At 47.9% G+C, this 14,766-nt stretch overlaps 21 non-coding genes across 21 annotated transcripts; all 21 read left to right on the top strand.

The window, feature by feature from the left end:
• Positions 1-299: 299 nt before the first annotated feature.
• Positions 300-418, top strand: LOC143872177 (5S ribosomal RNA). Its single transcript, XR_013246934.1, has one exon. It is a non-coding gene; the product is annotated as a 5S ribosomal RNA (ribosomal RNA).
• Positions 419-1,015: 597 nt separating this feature from the next.
• Positions 1,016-1,134, top strand: LOC143873552 (5S ribosomal RNA). The gene has a single exon (XR_013248257.1). It is a non-coding gene; the product is annotated as a 5S ribosomal RNA (ribosomal RNA).
• A 597-nt stretch (positions 1,135-1,731) lies between these two features.
• LOC143874093 (5S ribosomal RNA) lies at positions 1,732-1,850 on the top strand. The gene has a single exon (XR_013248784.1). It is a non-coding gene; the product is annotated as a 5S ribosomal RNA (ribosomal RNA).
• Positions 1,851-2,447: 597 nt separating this feature from the next.
• On the top strand, positions 2,448-2,566 carry LOC143872178 (5S ribosomal RNA). Its single transcript, XR_013246935.1, has one exon. It is a non-coding gene; the product is annotated as a 5S ribosomal RNA (ribosomal RNA).
• Positions 2,567-3,163: 597 nt separating this feature from the next.
• On the top strand, positions 3,164-3,282 carry LOC143874582 (5S ribosomal RNA). The gene has a single exon (XR_013249258.1). It is a non-coding gene; the product is annotated as a 5S ribosomal RNA (ribosomal RNA).
• Positions 3,283-3,879: 597 nt separating this feature from the next.
• On the top strand, positions 3,880-3,998 carry LOC143873075 (5S ribosomal RNA). The gene has a single exon (XR_013247798.1). It is a non-coding gene; the product is annotated as a 5S ribosomal RNA (ribosomal RNA).
• A 597-nt stretch (positions 3,999-4,595) lies between these two features.
• Positions 4,596-4,714, top strand: LOC143873510 (5S ribosomal RNA). Its single transcript, XR_013248218.1, has one exon. It is a non-coding gene; the product is annotated as a 5S ribosomal RNA (ribosomal RNA).
• A 597-nt stretch (positions 4,715-5,311) lies between these two features.
• On the top strand, positions 5,312-5,430 carry LOC143872179 (5S ribosomal RNA). Its single transcript, XR_013246936.1, has one exon. It is a non-coding gene; the product is annotated as a 5S ribosomal RNA (ribosomal RNA).
• Positions 5,431-6,027: 597 nt separating this feature from the next.
• Positions 6,028-6,146, top strand: LOC143872180 (5S ribosomal RNA). Its single transcript, XR_013246937.1, has one exon. It is a non-coding gene; the product is annotated as a 5S ribosomal RNA (ribosomal RNA).
• Positions 6,147-6,743: 597 nt separating this feature from the next.
• Positions 6,744-6,862, top strand: LOC143874403 (5S ribosomal RNA). The gene has a single exon (XR_013249084.1). It is a non-coding gene; the product is annotated as a 5S ribosomal RNA (ribosomal RNA).
• Positions 6,863-7,459: 597 nt separating this feature from the next.
• On the top strand, positions 7,460-7,578 carry LOC143872181 (5S ribosomal RNA). Its single transcript, XR_013246938.1, has one exon. It is a non-coding gene; the product is annotated as a 5S ribosomal RNA (ribosomal RNA).
• Positions 7,579-8,175: 597 nt separating this feature from the next.
• Positions 8,176-8,294, top strand: LOC143873301 (5S ribosomal RNA). The gene has a single exon (XR_013248017.1). It is a non-coding gene; the product is annotated as a 5S ribosomal RNA (ribosomal RNA).
• A 597-nt stretch (positions 8,295-8,891) lies between these two features.
• Positions 8,892-9,010, top strand: LOC143874094 (5S ribosomal RNA). The gene has a single exon (XR_013248785.1). It is a non-coding gene; the product is annotated as a 5S ribosomal RNA (ribosomal RNA).
• Positions 9,011-9,607: 597 nt separating this feature from the next.
• On the top strand, positions 9,608-9,726 carry LOC143873794 (5S ribosomal RNA). Its single transcript, XR_013248493.1, has one exon. It is a non-coding gene; the product is annotated as a 5S ribosomal RNA (ribosomal RNA).
• A 597-nt stretch (positions 9,727-10,323) lies between these two features.
• On the top strand, positions 10,324-10,442 carry LOC143873077 (5S ribosomal RNA). The gene has a single exon (XR_013247800.1). It is a non-coding gene; the product is annotated as a 5S ribosomal RNA (ribosomal RNA).
• A 597-nt stretch (positions 10,443-11,039) lies between these two features.
• LOC143873511 (5S ribosomal RNA) lies at positions 11,040-11,158 on the top strand. Its single transcript, XR_013248219.1, has one exon. It is a non-coding gene; the product is annotated as a 5S ribosomal RNA (ribosomal RNA).
• Positions 11,159-11,755: 597 nt separating this feature from the next.
• Positions 11,756-11,874, top strand: LOC143872182 (5S ribosomal RNA). The gene has a single exon (XR_013246939.1). It is a non-coding gene; the product is annotated as a 5S ribosomal RNA (ribosomal RNA).
• Positions 11,875-12,471: 597 nt separating this feature from the next.
• LOC143872183 (5S ribosomal RNA) lies at positions 12,472-12,590 on the top strand. Its single transcript, XR_013246940.1, has one exon. It is a non-coding gene; the product is annotated as a 5S ribosomal RNA (ribosomal RNA).
• A 589-nt stretch (positions 12,591-13,179) lies between these two features.
• Positions 13,180-13,298, top strand: LOC143874404 (5S ribosomal RNA). Its single transcript, XR_013249085.1, has one exon. It is a non-coding gene; the product is annotated as a 5S ribosomal RNA (ribosomal RNA).
• A 597-nt stretch (positions 13,299-13,895) lies between these two features.
• Positions 13,896-14,014, top strand: LOC143872184 (5S ribosomal RNA). Its single transcript, XR_013246941.1, has one exon. It is a non-coding gene; the product is annotated as a 5S ribosomal RNA (ribosomal RNA).
• A 597-nt stretch (positions 14,015-14,611) lies between these two features.
• On the top strand, positions 14,612-14,730 carry LOC143872186 (5S ribosomal RNA). The gene has a single exon (XR_013246943.1). It is a non-coding gene; the product is annotated as a 5S ribosomal RNA (ribosomal RNA).
• Positions 14,731-14,766: the final 36 nt, after the last annotated feature.

A 14,766-nucleotide genomic window follows, 5' to 3' on the forward strand; every position in this document is an offset into this window, starting at 1 on the left:
AGTCATGAATCCGGTCGGAAGGTGTTTACTGGCCGTGAGATACCCTTGGTGCACAAATATCGTTCCGACGATAACTTTTGATCCGCCCGTCAGATCGTCGCGATTCTTATATTGATTCGGGGGTACTCGGGAAGATTCATCGCGCGATGACAGCCCTGGCGGTCATCCGGCTTCCCGACATGCTCGGATCGTCCATCCGGTGTCATCTAGCAGGATTTTTTCGCACTTTCATTTAAACGGACTTCGTACGACAATGCGAGTGGAAACTCTTTATTACTTTGACAATGGAGAGGCATGCTGGGTGCGATCATACCAGCACAAATGCACTGGATCCCATCAGAACTCCGAAGTTAAGCGTGCTTGGGCGAGAGTAGTACTAGGATGGGTGACCTCCTGGGAAGTCCTCGTGTTGCACCCCAGTCACTTTTTTCGGCTATCTACCACTTTTTTCGAACAATCTTTCGGTTCTGGAACATCGATGCGAACTGAAACGCACGTTTATTGCGACGCCTCCTACGTTTCGGTTCGGATCTTTTTATTTTCTTCCGGATGGTGAATTCAAAGACGTCCGGTCTTTATTATGGCGGGGTGATAGTGTCGTTTGATTCGATAAACGGAATTCGTTCTGACATTTCATTTGCGGTCAAATTATAGCGGGGGTTTGTTCAGATTCAGTGACGTACAGGCTATAGCGGATGAGTGTACTAGTGGATGCGAGTCATGAATCCGGTCGGAAGGTGTTTACTGGCCGTGAGCTACCCTTGGTGCACAAATATCGTTCCGACGATAACTTTTGATCCGCCCGTCAGATCGTGGCGATTCTTATATTGATTCGGGGGTACTCGGGAAGATTCATCGCGCGATGACAGCCCTGGCGGTCATCCGGCTTTCCGACATGCTCGGATCGTCCATCCGGTGTCATCTAGCAGGATTTTTTCGCACTTTCATTTAAACGGACTTCGTACGACAATGCGAGTGGAAACTCTTTATTACTTTGACAATGGAGAGGCATGCTGGGTGCGATCATACCAGCACAAATACCCTGGATCCCATCAGAACTCCGAAGTTAAGCGTGCTTGGGCGAGAGTAGTACTAGGATGGGTGACCTCCTGGGAAGTCCTCGTGTTGCACCCCTGTCACTTTTTTCGGCTATCTACCACTTTTTTCGAACAATCTTTCGGTTCTGGAACATCGATGCGAACTGAAACGCACGTTTAGTGCGACGCCTCCTACGTTTCGGTTGGGATCTTTTTATTTTCTGCCGGATAGTGAATTCAAATACGTCCGGTCTTTATTATGGCGGGGTGATAGTGTCGTTTGATTCGATAAACGGAATTCGTTCTGACATTTCATTTGCGGTCAAATTATAGCGGGGGTTTGTTCAGATTCAGTAACGTACAGGCTATAGCGGATGAGTGTACTAGTGGATGCGAGTCATGAATCCGGTCGGAAGGTGTTTACTGGCCGTGAGCTACCCTTGGTGCACAAATATCGTTCCGACGATAACTTTTGATCCGCCCGTCAGATCGTGGCGATTCTTATATTGATTCGGGGGTAATCGGGAAGATTCATCGCGCGATGACAGCCCTGGCGGTCATCCGGCTTCCCGACATGCTCGGATCGTCCATACGATGTCATCTAGCAGGATTTTTTCGCACTTTCATTTAAACGGACTTCGTACGACAATGTAAGTGGAAACTCTTTATTACTTTGACATTGGAGAGGCATGCTGGGTGCGATCATACCAGCACAAATGCACTGGATCCCATCAGAACCCCGAAGTTAAGCGTGCTTGGGCGAGAGTAGTACTAGGATGGGTGACCTCCTGGGAAGTCCTCGTGTTGCACCCCTGTCACTTTTTTCGGCTTTCTACCACTTTTTTCGAACAATCTTTCGGTTCTGGAATATCGAAGCGAACTGAAACGCACGTTTAGTGCGTCGCCTCCTAGGTTTCGGTTCGGATCTTTTTATTTTCTTCCGGATGGTGAATTCGAAGACGTCCGGTCTTTATTATGGCGGGGTGATAGTGTCGTTTGATTCGATAAACGGAATTCGTTCTGACATTTCATTTGCGGTCAAATTATAGCGGGGGTTTGTTCAGATTCAGTGACGTACAGGCTATAGCGGATGAGTGTACTAGTGGATGCGAGTCATGAATCCGGTCGGAAGGTGTTTACTGGCCGTGAGCTACCCTTGGTGCACAAATATCGTTCCGACGATAACTTTTGATCCGCCCGTCAGATCGTCGCGATTCTTATATTGATTCGGGGGTACTCGGGAAGATTCATCGCGCGATGACAGCCTTGGCGGTCATCCGGCTTTCCGACATGCTCGGATCGTCCATCCGGTGTCATCTAGCAGGATTTTTTCGCACTTTCATTTAAACGGACTTCGTACGACAATGCGAGTGGAAACTCTTTATTACTTTGACAATGGAGAGGCATGCTGGGTGCGATCATACCAGCACAAATGCACTGGATCCCATCAGAACTCCGAAGTTAAGCGTGCTTGGGCGAGAGTAGTACTAGGATGGGTGACCTCCTGGGAAGTCCTCGTGTTGCACCCCTGTCACTTTTTTCGGCTATCTACCACTTTTTTCGAACAATCTTTCGGTTCTGGAACATCGATGCGAACTGAAACGCACGTTTAGTGCGTCGCCTCCTACGTTTCGGTTCGGATCTTTTTATTTTCTTCCGGATGGTGAATTCAAAGACGTCCGGTCTTTATTATGGCGGGGTGATAGTGTCGTTTGATTCGATAAACGGAATTCGTTCTGACATTTCATTTGCGGTCAAATTATAGCGGGGGTTTGTTCAGATTCAGTGACGTACAGGCTATAGCGGATGAGTGTACTAGTGGATGCGAGTCATGAATCCGGTCAGAAGGTGTTTACTGGCCGTGAGCTACCCATGGTGCACAAATATCGTTCCGACGATAACTTTTGATCCGCCCGTCAGATCGTGGCGATTCTTATATTGATTCGGGGGTAATCGGGAAGATTCATCGCGCGATGACAGCTCTGGCGGTCATCCGGCTTCCCTACATGCTCGGATCGTCCATCCGGTGTCATCTAGCAGGATTTTTTCGCACTTTCATTTAAACGGACTTCGTACGACAATGCGAGTGGAAACTCTTTATTACTTTGACAATGGAGAGGCATGCTGGGTGCGATCATACCAGCACAAATGCACTGGATCCCATCAGAACTCCGAAGTTAAGCGTGCTTGGGGGAGAGTAGTACTAGGATGGGTGACCTCCTGGGAAGTCCTCGTGTTGCACCCTTGTCACTTTTTTCGGCTATCTACCACTTTTTTCGAACAATCTTTCGGTTCGGGAATATCAAAGCGAACTGAAACGCACGTTTAGTGCGTCGCCTCCTAGGTTTCGGTTCGGATCTTTTTATTTTCTTCCGGATGGTGAATTCGAAGACGTCCGGTCTTTATTATGGCGGGGTGATAGTGTCGTTTGATTCGATAAACGGAATTCGTTCTGACATTTCATTTGCGGTCAAATTATAGCGGGAGTTTGTTTAGATTCAGTGACGTACAGGCTATAGCGGATGAGTGTACTAGTGGATGCGAGTCATGAATCCGGTCGGAAGGTGTTTACTGGCCGTGAGCTACCCTTGGTGCACAAATATCGTTCCGACGATAACTTTTGATCCGCCCGTCAGATCGTAGCGATTCTTATATTGATTCGGGGGTACTCGGGAAGATTCATCGCGCGATGACAGCCTTGGCAGTCATCCGTCTTCCCGACATGCTCGGATCGTCCATCCGGTGTCATCTAGCAGGATTTTTTCGCACTTTCATTTAAACGGACTTCGTACGACAATGCGAGTGGAAACTCTTTATTACTTTGACAATGGAGAGGCATGCTGGGTGCGATCATACCAGCACAAATGCACTGGATCCCATCAGAACTCCGAAGCTAAGCGTGCTTGGGCGAGAGTAGTACTAGGATGGGTGACCTCCTGGGAAGTCCTCGTGTTGCACCCCTGTCACTTTTTTCGGCTATCTACCACTTTTTTCGAACAATCTTTCGGTTCTGGAATATCAAAGCGAACTGAAACGCACGTTTAGTGCGTCGCCTCCTAGGTTTCGGTTCGGATCTTTTTATTTTCTTCCGGATGGTGAATTCAAAGACGTCCGGTCTTTATTATGGCGGGGTGATAGTGTCGTTTGATTCGATAAACGGAATTCGTTCTGACATTTCATTTGCGGTCAAATTATAGCGGGGGTTTGTTCAGATTCAGTGACGTACAGGCTATAGCGGATGAGTGTACTAGTGGATGCGAGTCATGAATCCGGTCGGAAGGTGTTTACTGGCCGTGAGCTACCCTTGGTGCACAAATATCGTTCCGACGATAACTTTTGATCCGCCCGTCAGATCGTAGCGATTCTTATATTGATTCGGGGGTACTCGGAAAGATTCATCGCGCGATGACAGCCTTGGCGGTCATCCGGCTTCCCGACATGCTCGGATCGTCCATCCGGTGTCATCTAGCAGGATTTTTTCGCACTTTCATTTAAACGGACTTCGTACGACAATGCGAGTGGAAACTCTTTATTACTTTGACAATGGAGAGGCATGCTGGGTGCGATCATACCAGCTCAAATGCACTGGATCCCATCAGAACTCCGAAGTTAAGCGTGCTTGGGCGAGAGTAGTACTAGGATGGGTGACCTCCTGGGAAGTCCTCGTGTTGCACCCCTGTCACTTTTTTCGGCTATCTACCACTTTTTTCGAACAATCTTTCGGTTTTGGAACATCGATGCGAACTGAAACGCACGTTTAGTGCGTCGTCTCCTACGTTTCGGTACGGATCTTTTTATTTTCTTCCGGATGGTGAATTCAAAGACGTCCGGTCTTTATTATGGCGGGGTGATAGTGTCGTTTGATTCGATAAACGGAATTCGTTCTGACATTTCATTTGTGGTCAAATTATAGCGGGGGTTTGTTCAGATTCAGTGACGTACAGGCTATAGCGGATGAGTGTACTAGTGGATGCGAGTCATGAATCCGGTCGGAAGGTGTTTACTGGCCGTGAGCTACCCTTGGTGCACAAATATCGTTCCGACGATAACTTTTGATCCGCCCGTCAGATCGTGGCGATTCTGATATTGATTCGGGGGTACTCGGGAAGATTAATCGCGCGATGACAGCCTTGGCGGTCATCCGGCTTTCCGACATGCTCGGATCGTCGATCCGGTGTCATCTAGCAGGATTTTTTCGCACTTTCATTTAAACGGACTTCGTACGACAATGCGAGTGGAAACTCTTTATTACTTTGACAATGGAGAGGCATGCTGGGTGCGATCATACCAGCACAAATGCACTGGATCCCATCAGAACTCCGAAGTTAAGCGTGCTTGGGCGAGAGTAGTACTAGGATGGGTGACCTCCTGGGAAGTCCTCGTGTTGCACCCCTGTCACTTTTTTCGGCTATCTACCACTTTTTTCGAACAATCTTTCGGTTCTGGAACATCGATGCGAACTGAAACGCACGTTTAGTGCGACGCCTCTTACGTTTCGGTTGGGATCTTTTTATTTTCTGCCGGATAGTGAATTCAAATACGTCCGGTCTTTATTATGGCGGGGTGATAGTGTCGTTTGATTCGATAAACGGAATTCGTTCTGACATTTCATTTGCGGTCAAATTATAGCGGGGGTTTGTTTAGATTCAGTGACGTACAAGCTATAGCGGATGAGTGTACTAGTGGATGAAAGTCATGAATCCGGTCGGAAGGTGTTTACTGGCCGTGAGCTACCCTTGGTGCACAAATATCGTTCCGACGATAACTTTTGATCCGCCCGTCAGATCGTGGCGATTCTTATATTGATTCGGGGGTACTCGGGAAGATTAATCGCGCGATGACAGCCTTGGTGGTCATCCGGCTTTCCGACATGCTCGGATCGTCCATCCGGTGTCATCTAGCAGGATTTTTTCGCACTTTCATTTAAACGGACTTCGTACGACAATGCGAGTGGAAACTCTTTATTACTTTGACAATGGAGAGGCATGCTGGGTGCGATCATACCAGCACAAATGCACTGGATCCCATCAGAACTCCGAAGTTAAGCGTGCTTGGGCGAGAGTAGTACTAGGATGGGTGACCTCCTGGGAAGTCCTCGTGTTGCACCCCTGTCACTTTTTTCGGCTATCTACCACTTTTTTCGAACAATCTTTCGGTTCTGGAACATCGATGCGAACTGAAACGCACGTTTAGTGCGTCGCCTCCTACGTTTCGGTACGGATCTTTTTATTTTCTTCCGGATGGTTAATTCAAAGACGTCCGGTCTTTATTATGGCGGGGTGATAGTGTCGTTTGATTCAATAAACGGAATTCGTTCTGACATTTCATTTGCGGTCAAATTATAGCGGGGGTTTGTTCAGATTCAGTGACGTACAGGCTATAGCGGATGAGTGTACTAGTGGATGCGAGTCATGAATCCGGTCGGAAGGTGTTTACTGGCCGTGAGCTACCCTTGGTGCACAAATATCGTTCCGACGATAACTTTTGATCCGCCCGTCAGATCGTGGCGATTCTTATATTGATTCGGGGGTACTCGGGAAGATTAATCGCGCGATGACAGCCTTGGCGGTCATCCGGCTTTCCGACATGCTCGGATCGTCCATCCGGTGTCATCTAGCAGGATTTTTTCGCACCTTCATTTAAACGGACTTCGTACGACAATGCGAGTGGAAACTCTATATTACTTTGACAATGGAGAGGCATGCTGGGTTCGATCATACCAGCACAAATGCACTGGATCCCATCAGAACTCCGAAGTTAAGCGTGCTTGGGCGAGAGTAGTACTAGGATGGGTGACCTCCTGGGAAGTCCTCGTGTTGCACCCCTGTCACTTTTTTCGGCTATCTACCACTTTTTTCGAACAATCTTTCGGTTCTGGAACATCGATGCGAACTGAAACGCACGTTTAGTGCGTCGCCTCCTACGTTTCGGTTCGGATCTTTTTATTTTCTTCCGGATGGTGAATTCAAAGACGTCCGGTCTTTATTATGGCGGGGTGATAGTGTCGTTTGATTCGATAAACAGAATTCGTTCTGACATTTCATTTGCGGTCAAATTATAGCGGGGGTTTGTTCAGATTCAGTGACGTACAGGCTATAGCGGATGAGTGTACTAGTGGATGCGAGTCATGAATCCGGTCGGAAGGTGTTTACTGGCCGTGAGCTACCCTTGGTGCACAAATATCGTTCCGACGATAACTTTTGATCCGCCCGTCAGATCGTGGCGATTCTTATATTGATTCGGGGGTACTCGGGAAGATTAATCGCGCGATGACAGCCTTGGCGGTCATCCGGCTTTCCGACATGCTCGGATCGTCCATCCGGTGTCATCTAGCAGGATTTTTTCGCACTTTCATTTAAACGGACTTCGTACGACAATGCGAGTGGAAACTCTTTATTACTTTGACAATGGAGAGGCATGCTGGGTGCGATCATACCAGCACAAATGCACTGGATCCCATCAGAACTCCGAAGTTAAGCGTGCTTGGGCGAGAGTAGTACTAGGATGGGTGACCTCCTGGGAAGTCCTCGTGTTGCACCCCTGTCACTTTTTTCGGCTATCTACCACTTTTTTCGAACAATCTTTCGGTTCTGGAACATCGATGCGAACTGAAACGCACGTTTAGTGCGACGCCTCCTACGTTTCGGTTGGGATCTTTTTATTTTCTGCCGGATAGTGAATTCAAATACGTCCGGTCTTTATTATGGCGGGGTGATAGTGTCGTTTGATTCGATAAACGGAATTCGTTCTGACATTTCATTTGCGGTCAAATTATAGCGGGGGTTTGTTTAGATTCAGTGACGTACAAGCTATAGCGGATGAGTGTACTAGTGGATGAAAGTCATGAATCCGGTCGGAAGGTGTTTACTGGCCGTGAGCTACCCTTGGTGCACAAATATCGTTCCGACGATAACTTTTGATCCGCCCGTCAGATCGTGGCGATTCTTATATTGATTCGGGGGTACTCGGGAAGATTAATCGCGCGATGACAGCCTTGGGGGTCATCCGGCTTTCCGACATGCTCGGATCGTCCATCCGGTGTCATCTAGCAGGATTTTTTCGCACTTTCATTTAAACGGACTTCGTACGACAATGCGAGTGGAAACTCTTTATTACTTTGACAATGGAGAGGCATGCTGGGTGCGATCATACCAGCACAAATGCACTGGATCCCATCAGAACTCCGAAGTAAAGCGTGCTTGGGCGAGAGTAGTACTAGGATGGGTGACCTCCTGGGAAGTCCTCGTGTTGCACCCCTGTCACTTTTTTCGGCTATCTACCACTTTTTTCGAACAATCTTTCGGTTCTGGAACATCGATGCGAACTGAAACGCACGTTTAGTGCGACGCCTCCTACGTTTCGGTTGGGATCTTTTTATTTTCTGCCGGATAGTGAATTCAAATACGTCCGGTCTTTATTATGGCGGGGTGATAGTGTCGTTTGATTCGATAAACGGAATTCGTTCTGACATTTCATTTGCTGTCAAATTATAGCGGGGGTTTGTTCAGATTCAGTGACGTACAAGCTATAGCGGATGAGTGTACTAGTGGATGAAAGTCATGAATCCGGTCGGAAGGTGTTTACTGGCCGTGAGCTACCCTTGGTGCACAAATATCGTTCCGACGATAACTTTTGATCCGCCCGTCAGATCGTGGCGATTCTTATATTGATTCGGGGGTAATCGGGAAGATTCATCGCGCGATGACAGCCCTGGCGGTCATCCGGCTTCCCGACATGCTCGGATCGTCCATACGATGTCATCTAGCAGGATTTTTTCGCACTTTCATTTAAACGGACTTCGTACGACAATGTAAGTGGAAACTCTTTATTACTTTGACATTGGAGAGGCATGCTGGGTGCGATCATACCAGCACAAATGCACTGGATCCCATCAGAACCCCGAAGTTAAGCGTGCTTGGGCGAGAGTAGTACTAGGATGGGTGACCTCCTGGGAAGTCCTCGTGTTGCACCCCTGTCACTTTTTTCGGCTTTCTACCACTTTTTTCGAACAATCTTTCGGTTCTGGAATATCGAAGCGAACTGAAACGCACGTTTAGTGCGTCGCCTCCTAGGTTTCGGTTCGGATCTTTTTATTTTCTTCCGGATGGTGAATTCGAAGACGTCCGGTCTTTATTATGGCGGGGTGATAGTGTCGTTTGATTCGATAAACGGAATTCGTTCTGACATTTCATTTGCGGTCAAATTATAGCGGGGGTTTGTTCAGATTCAGTGACGTACAGGCTATAGCGGATGAGTGTACTAGTGGATACGAGTCATGAATCCGGTCGGAAGGTGTTTACTGGCCGTGAGCTACCCTTGGTGCACAAATATCGTTCCGACGATAACTTTTGATCCGCCCGTCAGATCGTCGCGATTCTTATATTGATTCGGGGGTACTCGGGAAGATTCATCGCGCGATGACAGCCCTGGCGGTCATCCGGCTTTCCGACATGCTCGGATCGTCCATCCGGTGTCATCTAGCAGGATTTTTTCGCACTTTCATTTAAACGGACTTCGTACGACAATGCGAGTGGAAACTCTTTATTACTTTGACAATGGAGAGGCATGCTGGGTGCGATCATACCAGCACAAATGCACTGGATCCCATCAGAACTCCGAAGTTAAGCGTGCTTGGGCGAGAGTAGTACTAGGATGGGTGACCTCCTGGAAAGTCCTCGTGTTGCACCCCTGTCACTTTTTTCGGCTATCTACCACTTTTTTCGAACAATCTTTCGGTTCGGGAATATCAAAGCGAACTGAAACGCACGTTTAGTGCGTCGCCTCCTAGGTTTCGGTTCGGATCTTTTTATTTTCTTCCGGATGGTGAATTCGAAGACGTCCGGTCTTTATTATGGCGGGGTGATAGTGTCGTTTGATTCGATAAACGGAATTCGTTCTGACATTTCATTTGCGGTCAAATTATAGCGGGAGTTTGTTTAGATTCAGTGACGTACAGGCTATAGCGGATGAGTGTACTAGTGGATGCGAGTCATGAATCCGGTCGGAAGGTGTTTACTGGCCGTGAGCTACCCTTGGTGCACAAATATCGTTCCGACGATAACTTTTGATCCGCCCGTCAGATCGTAGCGATTCTTATATTGATTCGGGGGTACTCGGGAAGATTCATCGCGCGATGACAGCCTTGGCAGTCATCCGTCTTCCCGACATGCTCGGATCGTCCATCCGGTGTCATCTAGCAGGATTTTTTCGCACTTTCATTTAAACGGACTTCGTACGACAATGCGAGTGGAAACTCTTTATTACTTTGACAATGGAGAGGCATGCTGGGTGCGATCATACCAGCACAAATGCACTGGATCCCATCAGAACTCCGAAGCTAAGCGTGCTTGGGCGAGAGTAGTACTAGGATGGGTGACCTCCTGGGAAGTCCTCGTGTTGCACCCCTGTCACTTTTTTCGGCTATCTACCACTTTTTTCGAACAATCTTTCGGTTCTGGAATATCAAAGCGAACTGAAACGCACGTTTAGTGCGTCGCCTCCTAGGTTTCGGTTCGGATCTTTTTATTTTCTTCCGGATGGTGAATTCAAAGACGTCCGGTCTTTATTATGGCGGGGTGATAGTGTCGTTTGATTCGATAAACGGAATTCGTTCTGACATTTCATTTGCGGTCAAATTATAGCGGGGGTTTGTTCAGATTCAGTGACGTACAGGCTATAGCGGATGAGTGTACTAGTGGATGCGAGTCATGAATCCGGTCGGAAGGTGTTTACTGGCCGTGAGCTACCCTTGGTGCACAAATATCGTTCCGACGATAACTTTTGATCCGCCCGTCAGATCGTAGCGATTCTTATATTGATTCGGGGGTACTCGGAAAGATTCATCGCGCGATGACAGCCTTGGCGGTCATCCGGCTTCCCGACATGCTCGGATCGTCCATCCGGTGTCATCTAGCAGGATTTTTTCGCACTTTCATTTAAACGGACTTCGTACGACAATGCGAGTGGAAACTCTTTATTACTTTGACAATGGAGAGGCATGCTGGGTGCGATCATACCAGCTCAAATGCACTGGATCCCATCAGAACTCCGAAGTTAAGCGTGCTTGGGCGAGAGTAGTACTAGGATGGGTGACCTCCTGGGAAGTCCTCGTGTTGCACCCCTGTCACTTTTTTCGGCTATCTACCACTTTTTTCGAACAATCTTTCGGTTTTGGAACATCGATGCGAACTGAAACGCACGTTTAGTGCGTCGTCTCCTACGTTTCGGTACGGATCTTTTTATTTTCTTCCGGATGGTGAATTCAAAGACGTCCGGTCTTTATTATGGCGGGGTGATAGTGTCGTTTGATTCGATAAACGGAATTCGTTCTGACATTTCATTTGTGGTCAAATTATAGCGGGGGTTTGTTCAGATTCAGTGACGTACAGGCTATAGCGGATGAGTGTACTAGTGGATGCGAGTCATGAATCCGGTCGGAAGGTGTTTACTGGCCGTGAGCTACCCTTGGTGCACAAATATCGTTCCGACGATAACTTTTGATCCGCCCGTCAGATCGTGGCGATTCTGATATTGATTCGGGGGTACTCGGGAAGATTAATCGCGCGATGACAGCCTTGGCGGTCATCCGGCTTTCCGACATGCTCGGATCGTCGATCCGGTGTCATCTAGCAGGATTTTTTCGCACTTTCATTTAAACGGACTTCGTACGACAATGCGAGTGGAAACTCTTTATTACTTTGACAATGGAGAGGCATGCTGGGTGCGATCATACCAGCACAAATGCACTGGATCCCATCAGAACTCCGAAGTTAAGCGTGCTTGGGCGAGAGTAGTACTAGGATGGGTGACCTCCTGGGAAGTCCTCGTGTTGCACCCCTGTCACTTTTTTCGGCTATCTACCACTTTTTTCGAACAATCTTTCGGTTCTGGAACATCGATGCGAACTGAAACGCACGTTTAGTGCGACGCCTCTTACGTTTCGGTTGGGATCTTTTTATTTTCTGCCGGATAGTGAATTCAAATACGTCCGGTCTTTATTATGGCGGGGTGATAGTGTCGTTTGATTCGATAAACGGAATTCGTTCTGACATTTCATTTGCGGTCAAATTATAGCGGGGGTTTGTTTAGATTCAGTGACGTACAAGCTATAGCGGATGAGTGTACTAGTGGATGAAAGTCATGAATCCGGTCGGAAGGTGTTTACTGGCCGTGAGCTACCCTTGGTGCACAAATATCGTTCCGACGATAACTTTTGATCCGCCCGTCAGATCGTGGCGATTCTTATATTGATTCGGGGGTACTCGGGAAGATTAATCGCGCGATGACAGCCTTGGTGGTCATCCGGCTTTCCGACATGCTCGGATCGTCCATCCGGTGTCATCTAGCAGGATTTTTTCGCACTTTCATTTAAACGGACTTCGTACGACAATGCGAGTGGAAACTCTTTATTACTTTGACAATGGAGAGGCATGCTGGGTGCGATCATACCAGCACAAATGCACTGGATCCCATCAGAACTCCGAAGTTAAGCGTGCTTGGGCGAGAGTAGTACTAGGATGGGTGACCTCCTGGGAAGTCCTCGTGTTGCACCCCTGTCACTTTTTTCGGCTATCTACCACTTTTTTCGAACAATCCTGGAACATCGATGCGAACTGAAACGCACGTTTAGTGCGTCGCCTCCTACGTTTCGGTACGGATCTTTTTATTTTCTTCCGGATGGTTAATTCAAAGACGTCCGGTCTTTATTATGGCGGGGTGATAGTGTCGTTTGATTCGATAAACGGAATTCGTTCTGACATTTCATTTGCGGTCAAATTATAGCGGGGGTTTGTTCAGATTCAGTGACGTACAGGCTATAGCGGATGAGTGTACTAGTGGATGCGAGTCATGAATCCGGTCGGAAGGTGTTTACTGGCCGTGAGCTACCCTTGGTGCACAAATATCGTTCCGACGATAACTTTTGATCCGCCCGTCAGATCGTGGCGATTCTTATATTGATTCGGGGGTACTCGGGAAGATTAATCGCGCGATGACAGCCTTGGCGGTCATCCGGCTTTCCGACATGCTCGGATCGTCCATCCGGTGTCATCTAGCAGGATTTTTTCGCACCTTCATTTAAACGGACTTCGTACGACAATGCGAGTGGAAACTCTATATTACTTTGACAATGGAGAGGCATGCTGGGTTCGATCATACCAGCACAAATGCACTGGATCCCATCAGAACTCCGAAGTTAAGCGTGCTTGGGCGAGAGTAGTACTAGGATGGGTGACCTCCTGGGAAGTCCTCGTGTTGCACCCCTGTCACTTTTTTCGGCTATCTACCACTTTTTTCGAACAATCTTTCGGTTCTGGAACATCGATGCGAACTGAAACGCACGTTTAGTGCGTCGCCTCCTACGTTTCGGTTCGGATCTTTTTATTTTCTTCCGGATGGTGAATTCAAAGACGTCCGGTCTTTATTATGGCGGGGTGATAGTGTCGTTTGATTCGATAAACAGAATTCGTTCTGACATTTCATTTGCGGTCAAATTATAGCGGGGGTTTGTTCAGATTCAGTGACGTACAGGCTATAGCGGATGAGTGTACTAGTGGATGCGAGTCATGAATCCGGTCGGAAGGTGTTTACTGGCCGTGAGCTACCCTTGGTGCACAAATATCGTTCCGACGATAACTTTTGATCCGCCCGTCAGATCGTGGCGATTCTTATATTGATTCGGGGGTACTCGGGAAGATTAATCGCGCGATGACAGCCTTGGCGGTCATCCGGCTTTCCGACATGCTCGGATCGTCCATCCGGTGTCATCTAGCAGGATTTTTTCGCACTTTCATTTAAACGGACTTCGTACGACAATGCGAGTGGAAACTCTTTATTACTTTGACAATGGAGAGGCATGCTGGGTGCGATCATACCAGCACAAATGCACTGGATCCCATCAGAACTCCGAAGTTAAGCGTGCTTGGGCGAGAGTAGTACTAGGATGGGTGACCTCCTGGGAAGTCCTCGTGTTGCACCCCTGTCACTTTTTTCGGCTATCTACCACTTTTTTCGAACAATCTTTCGGTTCTGGAACATCGATGCGAACTGAAACGCACGTTTAGTGCGACGCCTCCTACGTTTCGGTTGGGATCTTTTTATTTTCTGCCGGATAGTGAATTCAAATACGTCCGGTCTTTATTATGGCGGGGTGATAGTGTCGTTTGATTCGATAAACGGAATTCGTTCTGACATTTCATTTGCGGTCAAATTATAGCGGGGGTTTGTTTAGATTCAGTGACGTACAAGCTATAGCGGATGAGTGTACTAGTGGATGAAAGTCATGAATCCGGTCGGAAGGTGTTTACTGGCCGTGAGCTACCCTTGGTGCACAAATATCGTTCCGACGATAACTTTTGATCCGCCCGTCAGATCGTGGCGATTCTTATATTGATTCGGGGGTACTCGGGAAGATTAATCGCGCGATGACAGCCTTGGGGGTCATCCGGCTTTCCGACATGCTCGGATCGTCCATCCGGTGTCATCTAGCAGGATTTTTTCGCACTTTCATTTAAACGGACTTCGTACGACAATGCGAGTGGAAACTCTTTATTACTTTGACAATGGAGAGGCATGCTGGGTGCGATCATACCAGCACAAATGCACTGGATCCCATCAGAACTCCGAAGTTAAGCGTGCTTGGGCGAGAGTAGTACTAGGATGGGTGACCTCCTGGGAAGTCCTCGTGTTGCACCCCTGTCACTTTTTTCGGCTATCTACCACTTTTTTCGAA

Source organism: Tasmannia lanceolata, unplaced genomic scaffold (assembly GCF_043159265.1).
Source record: "Tasmannia lanceolata isolate RefF3 unplaced genomic scaffold, GAP_Taslan_0.1 ptg000003l, whole genome shotgun sequence".
In the NCBI taxonomy this organism is placed as follows: Eukaryota; Viridiplantae; Streptophyta; class Magnoliopsida; order Canellales; family Winteraceae; genus Tasmannia; species Tasmannia lanceolata.